The following is a 13,212-nucleotide window of genomic DNA, read 5'->3' on the forward strand; positions in this document are numbered from 1 at the left end:
CCCTACATTACTCAACTCATATGTACTGTATATACTGTACTCTATACCATCTACTGCATCTTGCCTATGCCGCATGGCCATCGCTCGTCCATATATTTATATGTTCATATTCTTATTCATCCCTTTACACTTGTGTGTATAAGGTAGTTGTTGTGAAATTGTTAGATTACTTGTTAGATATTACTGCACGGTCGGAACTAGAAGCACAAGCATTTCGCCACACTCACATTAGCATCTGCTTACCATGTGTATGTGACCAATAAAATTTGATTTGATTTGTCCAACTGAATGTATTCAACTGAAATGTGTCATTTAAGCCAACCCCTCTGAATCAGAGAGGTGCAGGGGGCTGCCATAATCGACATCCACGTCTTCGGCACCCAGGGAACAGTGGGTTAACTTCCTTGCTCAGTGGCAGAACAACAGATTTTTACCGTGTCAGTTCGGGGATTCGATCCAGCAACCTTCCAGTAATTGACCGAACGATCTAACCACTAGAGTGCTGCTTCAGATGACCTGGCCTTAATAATCACCCAACCTCAACCCAATTGAGATGGTTTGGGATGAGTTGGACCGCAGAGTGAAGGAAAAGCAGCCAACAAGTGCTCAGCATATGTGGGAACTCCTTCAAGACTGTTGGAAAAGCATTCCTCATGAAGCTGGTTGAGAGAATGCCAAGAGTGTGCAAAGCTGTCGTCATATATGTAAAGCAAAGCTGTCATCATATATTATTTATTTATTTAACACTTTTTTGGTTACTACATGATTCCATATGTGTTATTTCATCATTTTGATTTCTTCTACAATGTAGAAAATAACGAAAAACATTAAGAAAAACCCTGGAATGAGTAGGTGTGTCCAAACATTTGACTGGTACTATATATATACAGACACACAGACACACAGAGAGAGAGAGGGAGAGAAAGATAAAGAGAAAGAGAAAGAGAAAGAGAAAGACAGACAGACAGACAGACAGACAGACAGACAGACAGACAGACAGACAGACAGACAGACAGACAGATAGATAGATAGATAGATAGATAGATAGATAGATAGATAGATAGATAGATAGATAGATAGATAGATAGATAGATAGATAGATACACACAGTGCATTCAGAAGTTTTCAGACCCCTTGACTTTTTCCACAATTTGTTACGTTACAGCCTCATTCTAAAATGGATTAATTAAATAAAAATGGTGTTCAATCTACAGACAATACTCCATAATGACAAAGCGAAAACATTTATTAACTAGAAAAAAAAAGAAATACCTTTGCTATGACTCTCGAAATGCATTCAGTTTCCATTAATCATCCTTGAGATGTATATACTTGATTGGAGTCCACCTGTGGTAAATTCAATGTATTGGACATGATTTGGAAAGGCACACACCTCTCCATATAAGGTCACACAGTTGACAGTGCATGTCAGAGCAAAAGCCAAGCAATGAGGTAGAAGTAATTGTCCATAAAGCTCCGAAACAAGATTGTGTCAAGGGTAGTAAACATTGTCTGCAGCATTGAAGGTCCCCAAGAACACAGTGGCCTCCATCTTTCTTAAATGGAAGAAGTTTGGAACATCCAAGACTCTTCCTAGAGCCTAGAACCCAGTGATCACTCTGACAGTGCTCCAGAGTTCATCTGTGGAGATGGGAGAACATTCCAGAAGGACAACCATCTCTGCAGCACTCCACCAATCAGGCCTTTTGGCCAGACAGAAGCCACTCCTCAGTAAAAGGTACATGAAAGCCCACTTGGAGTTTGCCAAAAAGCACCTAAAGTCTATCAGACCATGAGAAACAAGATTCTCTGGTCTGATGAAACCAAGATTGAACACTTTGGCCTGAATTCCAAGTGCCACATCTTGAGGAAACACCTATGGTGAAGCATGGTGGTGGCAGCATCATGCAGTGGGGCTGTTTTTCAGCGGCAGGGGCTGGGAGAAAAGTCAGGACCGAGGGAAAGATGAACGGAGCGAAGTACAGAGAGATCCTTGATGAAAACCTGCTCCAGAGCACTCAGGACCTCAGACTGGGGTGAAGGTTCACCTTCCAACAGGAAAACGATCCTAAGCACACAGCCAAGACAACACAGGAATGGCTTCTAGACAAGTCTCTGAATGTCCTTGAGTGGACCAGCCAGAGACCAGACTTGGACCTGATTGAACATCTCTGGAGAGACACGAAAATAGCTGTGCAGTGACACTCCCTATACAACCTGACAGGAGAACCTCCAAAAATACAGGTGTGTCAAGCTTATAGCGTCGTACCCAAGAAGACTCAAGGCTGTAATCGCTGCCAAAGGTGCCTCAACAAAGTACTGAGTAATGGGTCTGAATACTTGTGTAAATGTGATATTTCAGTTTATTATATATATATATATATATTTGCAAAAATGTCTAAAAAACTGTTTTTGCTTTGTCATCATGGGTATTGTGTAAAGATTGATGAGGGAAATTAAGAATTGAATCCATTTTAGAATAATGCTGCACATTACAAAGTGTGGAAAAAGTCAAGGGTTTTGTAAACACACACACACACACACCGCTGTGCTCAGCGCTGCCCTTTATCTTTAGAGCTGCCGCTTCCCCAGAATGCAAGTGGAAGTGAATTTGCTTTTTCTGTCAAGTGTAGTCACGTTGGATTAAGCGGCCTCTCAGGAGGGTGAATGGGCAGGCCTGATGGTTTATCATTGTGTGTATGCACGCTGAGCGGCGATGCCTGCGGGTGCACCCAGGCAGCTGCTTTGACGCTGGCATATTAGCAGACAGCCTGATGACAACCCTGCCTTCTGTCAGGAACCATCTCAGTTTGTATGTTTTGTGTTAGAAGCCCAAAGTGTGAAGGAATCAGTCAAGGTGTCCTCTCTCTTTCTCCCCTTTACATTCTCTCGCATGCACTCTCTCTCCCTCTCTGTACTATAGTAGGAACATCTCCTTCTTTCTCTCTCTCCATCTCCACTACTTACAGTGAAGTATAGGTTAATGGAGGAGAGGAAGGGGAGGGCAAGGCTAAGAGGCGGGACTGTACACTACCGGTCAAAAGTTTTAGAACACCTACTCATTCAAGGGTTTTTCTTTATTTGACTATTTTCTAGATTGTAGAATAATAGTGAAGACATCAAAACCATGAAATAACACATATGAAATCATGTAGTAACCAAAAAAGTGTTCAACAAATCTAAAAAAAAGATATGTATTTTAGATTCGTCCAAATAGCCACCCTTGGCCTTGATGACAGACTTGCACTCTCTTGACATTCTCTCAACTAGCTTCACCTGAAATGCTTTTCCAACAGTCTTGAAGGAGTTCCCACATATGCTGAGCACTTGTTGGCTGCCTTTCCTTCACTCTGTGGTCCAACTCATCCCAAACCATTTCAATTTGATTGAAGTCGGGGGATTGTGGAGGCCAGGTTGTCTGATGCAGCACTCCATCACTCTTCTTCTTGGTTAAATAGCCCTTACACAGACTGGAGGTGTGTTGGGTCGTTCTTCTGTTGAAAAACAAATGATAGTCCAAACCAGATGGGATGGCGTATTGCTGCAGAATGCTGTGGTAGCCATGCTGGTTAAGTGTGCCTTGAATTCTAAATAAATCATAGGCAGTGTCACCAGCAAAGCAGCCCCACACCATAACACCTTCTCCACCATGCTTTACGGTGAGGAATGCATATGTGGAGATCATCCGTTCACCCACACCGCATCGCACAAGGTCATGATAGTTGGAATCAAAAATCTCTAATTTGGACTCCACACTGAAGGACAAATTTCCACCGGTCTAATGTCCATTGCTCGTGTTTCTTGGCCCAAGCAAGTCTTATTGGTGTCCTTTAGTAGTGGTTTATTTAAAGCAATTTGACCTTGGAGGACTGATTCACACAGTCTCCTCTGAACAGTTGATGTTGAGATGTGTCTGTTACTTGAACTCTACGAAGCCTTTATTTGGACTGCATGTTCGGAGGCTGGTAATTCTAAGGAATTTATCCTCTGTAGCAGAGGGAACTCTGGGTCTTCCATAAGTGTGGCGGTCCTCGTGAGAGCCAATTTCATCATAGTGCTTGATGGTTTTTGCGACTGCACTTGAAAAAACTTTCAAAGCTCTTGAAATGTTCCTGATTGACTGAACTTCATGTCTTAAAGTAATGATGAACTGTCATTTCTATTTGCTCATTTGGGCTGTTCTTGCCATAATACGGATTTGGTCTTTTACCGTTTTACACATTAACACAATTAGCACACCTGTTAATTGAAAAGCATTCCAGGTGACTACCTCATGAACCTGGTTGAGAGAATGCCAAGCGTGTGCAAAGCTGTCATCAAGGCAAATGATGGCTACTTGAAGAATCTCAAAAATAAATTAAATATTTTGATTTGTTTTACAGTTTTTTGGTTACTACATAATTCCATGTGTATTTCATAGTTTTGATGTCTTCACAGTTATTCTACGTGATAGTAAATAGTAAAATATAAAGAAAAAACGTTGAATGAGTAGGTGTTCTAAAACTTTTATTGTATTGTATTGTATATACACACTATGATATTAAGTGGAACATGTACATTGATGGCTTCACTGTACTCCTCCTGTACTTCAGAGCACTCCTCTTGTTCTTCACTGTACTAGTCTTGCTCTTCACTGTACTCCTCTTGTTCTTCACTGTACTAGTCTTGTTCTTCACTGTACTAGTCTTGCTCTTCACTGTACTCCTCTTGTTCTTCACTGTACTCCTCTTGTTCTTCACTGTACTAGTCTTGTTCTTCACTGTACTAGTCTTGCTCTTCACTGTACTCCTCTTGTTCTTCACTGTACTCCTCTTGTTCTTCACTGTACTAGTCTTGTTGTTCACTGTACTCCTCTTGTTCTTCACTGTACTCATCTTGTTCTTCACTGTCCTCCTCTTGTTCTTCACTGTACTAGTCTTGTTCTTCACTGTACTAGTCTTGCTCTTCACTGTACTCCTCTTGCTCTTCACTGTACTAGTCTTGCTCTTCACTGTACTTCTCTTACTCTTCACTGTACTCCTCTTGTTCTTCACTGTAATAGTCTTGTTCTTCACTGTACTCCTCTTGTTCTTCACTGTACTCCTCTTGTTCTTCACTGTACTAGTCTTGTTCTTCACTGTACTAGTCTTGTTTTTCACTGTACTCCTCATGTTCTTCACTGTACTATTCTTGCTCTTCACTGTACCCCTCTTGTTCTTCACTGTACTAGTCTTGCTCTTCACTGTACTCATCTTGCTCTTCACTGTACTCCTCTTGTTCTTCACTGTACTAGTCTTGCTCTTCACTGCACTCCTCTTTCTCTTCACTGTAGTAGTCTTGTTGTTCACTGTACTCCTGTTCTTCACTGTACTAGTCTTGCTCTTCAATGTACTCCTCATGTTCTTCACTGTACTCCTCCTGTTCTTCACTGTACTAGTCTTGCTCTTCACTGTACTAGTCTTGCTCTTCACTGTACTCCTCTTGCTCTTCACTGTACTAGTCTTGCTCTTCACTGTACTTCTCTTGCTCTTCACTGTATTCCTCTTGCTCTTCGCTGTACTCATCTTGCTCTTCACTGTACTCCTCTTTCTTCACTGTACTAGTCTTGTTCTTCACTGTACTAGTCTTGCTCTTCACTGTACTCCTCTTGCTCTTCACTGTACTAGTCTTGCTCTTCACTGTACTTCTCTTACTCTTCACTGTACTCCTCTTGTTCTTCACTGTAATAGTCTTGTTCTTCACTGTACTCCTCTTGTTCTTCACTGTACTCCTCTTGTTCTTCACTGTACTAGTCTTGTTCTTCACTGTACTAGTCTTGTTTTTCACTGTACTCCTCATGTTCTTCACTGTACTATTCTTGCTCTTCACTGTACCCCTCTTGTTCTTCACTGTACTAGTCTTGCTCTTCACTGTACTCATCTTGCTCTTCACTGTACTCCTCTTGTTCTTCACTGTACTAGTCTTGCTCTTCACTGCACTCCTCTTTCTCTTCACTGTAGTAGTCTTGTTGTTCACTGTACTCCTGTTCTTCACTGTACTAGTCTTGCTCTTCAATGTACTCCTCATGTTCTTCACTGTACTCCTCCTGTTCTTCACTGTACTAGTCTTGCTCTTCACTGTACTAGTCTTGCTCTTCACTGTACTCCTCTTGCTCTTCACTGTACTAGTCTTGCTCTTCACTGTACTTCTCTTGCTCTTCACTGTATTCCTCTTGCTCTTCGCTGTACTCATCTTGCTCTTCACTGTACTCCTCTTTCTTCACTGTACTCCTCTTGTTCTTCACTGTACTAGTCTTGTTCTTCACTGTACTAGTCTTGCTCTTCACTGTACTCCTCTTGTTTTTCACTGTACTAGTCTTGTTCTTCACTGTACTAGTCTTGATCTTCACTGTACTCCTCTTGTTCTTCACTGTACTAGTCTTGTTCTTCACTGTACTAGTCTTGTTCTTCACTGTACTAGTCTTGTTCTTCACTGTACTAGTCTTGTTCTTCACTGTACTAGTCTTGTTCTTTACTGTACTCCTCTAGCTCTTCACTGTACTCTTCTTGTTCTTCACTGTACTCCTCTTGTTCTTCACTGTACTAGTCTTGTTCTTCACTGTACTAGTCTTGTTTTTCACTGTACCCCTCCTGTTCTTCACTGTACTAGTCTTGCTGTTCACTGTACTAGTCTTGCTCTTCACTGTACTCCTCTTGCTCTTCACTGTACTAGTCTTGCTCTTCACTGTACTTCTCTTGCTCTTCACTGTATTCCTCTTGCTCTTCGCTGTACCCCTCTTGTTCTTCACTGTACTAGTCTTGTTCTTCACTGTACTAGTCTTGTTCTTCACTGTACTAGTCTTGTTCTTCACTGTACTCCTCTTGTTCTTCACTGTACTAGTCTTGTTCTTCACTGTACTAGTCTTGCTCTTCACTGTACTCCTCTTGTTCTTCACTGTACTCCTCTTGTTCTTCACTGTACTAGTCTTGTTCTTCACTGTACTCCTCTTGTTCTTCACTGTACTCATCTTGTTCTTCACTGTCCTCCTCTTGTTCTTCACTGTACTAGTCTTGTTCTTCACTGTACTAGTCTTGTTTTTCACTGTACTCCTCATGTTCTTCACTGTACTAGTCTTGCTCTTCACTGTACTAGTCTTGCTCTTCACTGTACTCCTCTTGCTCTTCACTGTACTAGTCTTGCTCTTCACTGTACTTCTCTTACTCTTCACTGTACTCCTCTTGTTCTTCACTGTACTAGTCTTGTTCTTCACTGTACTATTCTTGCTCTTCACTGTACCCCTCTTGTTCTTCCCTGTAATAGTCTTGTTCTTCACTGTACTCCTCTTGTTCTTCACTGTACTCCTCTTGTTCTTCACTGTACTAGTCTTGTTCTTCACTGTACTAGTCTTGTTTTTCACTGTACTCCTCATGTTCTTCACTGTACTATTCTTGCTCTTCACTGTACCCCTCTTGTTCTTCACTGTACTAGTCTTGCTCTTCACTGTACTCATCTTGCTCTTCACTGTACTCCTCTTGTTCTTCACTGTACTGGTCTTGCTCTTCACTGCACTCCTCTTTCTCTTCACTGTAGTAGTCTTGTTGTTCACTGTACTCCTGTTCTTCACTGTACTAGTCTTGCTCTTCACTGTACTCCTCATGTTCTTCACTGTACTCCTCCTGTTCTTCACTGTACTAGTCTTGCTCTTCACTGTACTAGTCTTGCTCTTCACTGTACTCCTCTTGCTCTTCACTGTACTAGTCTTGCTCTTCACTGTACTTCTCTTGCTCTTCACTGTATTCCTCTTGCTCTTCGCTGTACTCATCTTGCTCTTCTCTGTACTCCTCTTGTTCTTCACTGTACTAGTCTTGTTCTTCACTGTACTAGTCTTGCTCTTCACTGTACTCCTCTTGTTTTTCACTGTACTAGTCTTGTTCTTCACTGTACTAGTCTTGATCTTCACTGTACTCCTCTTGTTCTTCACTGTACTAGTCTTGTTCTTCACTGTACTAGTCTTGTTCTTCACTGTACTAGTCTTGTTCTTCACTGTACTAGTCTTGTTCTTCACTGTACTCCTCTTGTTCTTCACTGTACTCATCTTGTTCTTCACTGTCCTCCTCTTGTTCTTCACTGTACTAGTCTTGTTCTTCACTGTACTAGTCTTGTTTTTCACTGTACTCCTCATGTTCTTCACTGTACTAGTCTTGCTCTTCACTGTACTAGTCTTGCTCTTCACTGTACTCCTCTTGCTCTTCACTGTACTAGTCTTGCTCTTCACTGTACTTCTCTTACTCTTCACTGTACTCCTCTTGTTCTTCACTGTACTAGTCTTGTTCTTCACTGTACTATTCTTGCTCTTCACTGTACCCCTCTAGTTCTTCACTGTAATAGTCTTGTTCTTCACTGTACTCCTCTTGTTCTTCACTGTACTCCTCTTGTTCTTCACTGTACTAGTCTTGTTCTTCACTGTACTAGTCTTGTTTTTCACTGTACTCCTCATGTTCTTCACTGTACTATTCTTGCTCTTCACTGTACCCCTCTTGTTCTTCACTGTACTAGTCTTGCTCTTCACTGTACTCATCTTGCTCTTCACTGTACTCCTCTTGTTCTTCACTGTACTAGTCTTGCTCTTCACTGCACTCCTCTTTCTCTTCACTGTAGTAGTCTTGTTGTTCACTGTACTCCTGTTCTTCACTGTACTAGTCTTGCTCTTCACTGTACTCCTCATGTTCTTCACTGTACTCCTCCTGTTCTTCACTGTACTAGTCTTGCTCTTCACTGTACTAGTCTTGCTCTTCACTGTACTCCTCTTGCTCTTCACTGTACTAGTCTTGCTCTTCACTGTACTTCTCTTGCTCTTCACTGTATTCCTCTTGCTCTTCGCTGTACTCATCTTGCTCTTCACTGTACTCCTCTTGTTCTTCACTGTACTAGTCTTGTTCTTCACTGTACTAGTCTTGCTCTTCACTGTACTCCTCTTGTTTTTCACTGTACTAGTCTTGTTCTTCACTGTACTAGTCTTGATCTTCACTGTACTCCTCTTGTTCTTCACTGTACTAGTCTTGTTCTTCACTGTACTAGTCTTGTTCTTCACTGTACTAGTCTTGTTCTTCACTGTACTAGTCTTGTTCTTCACTGTACTCCTCTAGCTCTTCACTGTACTCTTCTTGTTCTTCACTGTACTCCTCTTGTTCTTCACTGTACTAGTCTTGTTCTTCCCTGTACTAGTCTTGTTTTTCACTGTACCCCTCCTGTTCTTCACTGTACTAGTCTTGCTGTTCACTGTACTAGTCTTGCTCTTCACTGTACTCCTCTTGCTCTTCACTGTACTCATCTTGCTCTTCACTGTACTCCTCTTTCTTCACTGTACTCCTCTTGTTCTTCACTGTACTAGTCTTGTTCTTCACTGTACTAGTCTTGCTCTTCACTGTACTCCTCTTGTTTTTCACTGTACTAGTCTTGTTCTTCACTGTACTAGTCTTGATCTTCACTGTACTCCTCTTGTTCTTCACTGTACTAGTCTTGTTCTTCACTGTACTAGTCTTGTTCTTCACTGTACTAGTCTTGTTCTTCACTGTACTAGTCTTGTTCTTCACTGTACTAGTCTTGTTCTTTACTGTACTCCTCTAGCTCTTCACTGTACTCTTCTTGTTCTTCACTGTACTCCTCTTGTTCTTCACTGTACTAGTCTTGTTCTTCACTGTACTAGTCTTGTTTTTCACTGTACCCCTCCTGTTCTTCACTGTACTAGTCTTGTTCTTCACTGTACTAGTCTTGCTCTTCACTGTACTAGTCTTGTTCTTCACTGTACTCCTCTTGTTCTTCACTGTACTAGTCTTGTTCTTCACTGTACTAGTCTTGCTCTTCACTGTACTCCTCTTGTTCTTCACTGTACTCCTCTTGTTCTTCACTGTACTAGTCTTGTTCTTCACTGTACTCCTCTTGTTCTTCACTGTACTCATCTTGTTCTTCACTGTCCTCCTCTTGTTCTTCACTGTACTAGTCTTGTTCTTCACTGTACTAGTCTTGTTTTTCACTGTACTCCTCATGTTCTTCACTGTACTAGTCTTGCTCTTCACTGTACTAGTCTTGCTCTTCACTGTACTCCTCTTGCTCTTCACTGTACTAGTCTTGCTCTTCACTGTACTTCTCTTGCTCTTCACTGTACTCCTCTTGTTCTTCACTGTACTCCTCTTGTTCTTCACTGTACTAGTCTTGTTCTTCAATGTACTAGTCTTGTTTTTCACTGTACTCCTCATGTTCTTCACTGTACTAGTCTTGTTCTTCACTGTACTAGTCTTGCTCTTCACTGTACTCCTCTTGTTCTTCACTGTACTCCTCTTGTTCTTCACTGTACTAGTCTTGTTCTTCACTGTACTCCTCTTGTTCTTCACTGTACTCATCTTGTTCTTCACTGTCCTCCTCTTGTTCTTCACTGTACTAGTCTTGTTCTTCACTGTACTAGTCTTGTTTTTCACTGTACTCCTCATGTTCTTCACTGTACTAGTCTTGCTCTTCACTGTACTAGTCTTGTTCTTCACTGTACTATTCTTGCTCTTCACTGTACCCCTCTTGTTCTTCCCTGTAATAGTCTTGTTCTTCACTGTACTCCTCTTGTTCTTCACTGTACTCCTCTTGTTCTTCACTGTACTAGTCTTGTTCTTCACTGTACTAGTCTTGTTTTTCACTGTACTCCTCATGTTCTTCACTGTACTATTCTTGCTCTTCACTGTACCCCTCTTGTTCTTCACTGTACTAGTCTTGCTCTTCACTGTACTCATCTTGCTCTTCACTGTACTCCTCTTGTTCTTCACTGTACTGGTCTTGCTCTTCACTGCACTCCTCTTTCTCTTCACTGTAGTAGTCTTGTTGTTCACTGTACTCCTGTTCTTCACTGTACTAGTCTTGCTCTTCACTGTACTCCTCATGTTCTTCACTGTACTCCTCCTGTTCTTCACTGTACTAGTCTTGCTCTTCACTGTACTAGTCTTGCTCTTCACTGTACTCCTCTTGCTCTTCACTGTACTAGTCTTGCTCTTCACTGTACTTCTCTTGCTCTTCACTGTATTCCTCTTGCTCTTCGCTGTACTCATCTTGCTCTTCACTGTACTCCTCTTGTTCTTCACTGTACTAGTCTTGTTCTTCACTGTACTAGTCTTGCTCTTCACTGTACTCCTCTTGTTTTTCACTGTACTAGTCTTGTTCTTCACTGTACTAGTCTTGATCTTCACTGTACTCCTCTTGTTCTTCACTGTACTAGTCTTGTTCTTCACTGTACTAGTCTTGTTCTTCACTGTACTAGTCTTGTTCTTCACTGTACTAGTCTTGTTCTTCACTGTACTCCTCTTGTTCTTCACTGTACTCATCTTGTTCTTCACTGTCCTCCTCTTGTTCTTCACTGTACTAGTCTTGTTCTTCACTGTACTAGTCTTGTTTTTCACTGTACTCCTCATGTTCTTCACTGTACTAGTCTTGCTCTTCACTGTACTAGTCTTGCTCTTCACTGTACTCCTCTTGCTCTTCACTGTACTAGTCTTGCTCTTCACTGTACTTCTCTTACTCTTCACTGTACTCCTCTTGTTCTTCACTGTACTAGTCTTGTTCTTCACTGTACTAGTCTTGTTTTTCACTGTACTCCTCATGTTCTTCACTGTACTATTCTTGCTCTTCACTGTACCCCTCTTGTTCTTCACTGTACTAGTCTTGCTCTTCACTGTACTCATCTTGCTCTTCACTGTACTCCTCTTGTTCTTCACTGTACTGGTCTTGCTCTTCACTGCACTCCTCTTTCTCTTCACTGTAGTAGTCTTGTTGTTCACTGTACTCCTGTTCTTCACTGTACTAGTCTTGCTCTTCACTGTACTCCTCATGTTCTTCACTGTACTCCTCCTGTTCTTCACTGTACTAGTCTTGCTCTTCACTGTACTAGTCTTGCTCTTCACTGTACTCCTCTTGCTCTTCACTGTACTAGTCTTGCTCTTCACTGTACTTCTCTTGCTCTTCACTGTATTCCTCTTGCTCTTCGCTGTACTCATCTTGCTCTTCACTGTACTCCTCTTGTTCTTCACTGTACTAGTCTTGTTCTTCACTGTACTAGTCTTGCTCTTCACTGTACTCCTCTTGTTTTTCACTGTACTAGTCTTGTTCTTCACTGTACTAGTCTTGATCTTCACTGTACTCCTCTTGTTCTTCACTGTACTAGTCTTGTTCTTCACTGTACTAGTCTTGTTCTTCACTGTACTAGTCTTGTTCTTCACTGTACTAGTCTTGTTCTTCACTGTACTCCTCTTGTTCTTCACTGTACTCATCTTGTTCTTCACTGTCCTCCTCTTGTTCTTCACTGTACTAGTCTTGTTCTTCACTGTACTAGTCTTGTTTTTCACTGTACTCCTCATGTTCTTCACTGTACTAGTCTTGCTCTTCACTGTACTAGTCTTGCTCTTCACTGTACTCCTCTTGCTCTTCACTGTACTAGTCTTGCTCTTCACTGTACTTCTCTTACTCTTCACTGTACTCCTCTTGTTCTTCACTGTACTAGTCTTGTTCTTCACTGTACTATTCTTGCTCTTCACTGTACCCCTCTTGTTCTTCACTGTAATAGTCTTGTTCTTCACTGTACTCCTCTTGTTCTTCACTGTACTCCTCTTGTTCTTCACTGTACTAGTCTTGTTCTTCACTGTACTAGTCTTGTTTTTCACTGTACTCCTCATGTTCTTCACTGTACTATTCTTGCTCTTCACTGTACCCCTCTTGTTCTTCACTGTACTAGTCTTGCTCTTCACTGTACTCATCTTGCTCTTCACTGTACTCCTCTTGTTCTTCACTGTACTAGTCTTGCTCTTCACTGCACTCCTCTTTCTCTTCACTGTAGTAGTCTTGTTGTTCACTGTACTCCTGTTCTTCACTGTACTAGTCTTGCTCTTCACTGTACTCCTCATGTTCTTCACTGTACTCCTCCTGTTCTTCACTGTACTAGTCTTGCTCTTCACTGTACTAGTCTTGCTCTTCACTGTACTCCTCTTGCTCTTCACTGTACTAGTCTTGCTCTTCACTGTACTTCTCTTGCTCTTCACTGTATTCCTCTTGCTCTTCGCTGTACTCATCTTGCTCTTCACTGTACTCCTCTTGTTCTTCACTGTACTAGTCTTGTTCTTCACTGTACTAGTCTTGCTCTTCACTGTACTCCTCTTGTTTTTCACTGTACTAGTCTTGTTCTTCACTGTACTAGTCTTGATCTTCACTGTACTCCTCTTGTTC

Source organism: Oncorhynchus nerka, linkage group LG28, assembly GCF_034236695.1.
Source record: "Oncorhynchus nerka isolate Pitt River linkage group LG28, Oner_Uvic_2.0, whole genome shotgun sequence".
Lineage (NCBI taxonomy): Eukaryota > Metazoa > Chordata > Actinopteri > Salmoniformes > Salmonidae > Oncorhynchus > Oncorhynchus nerka.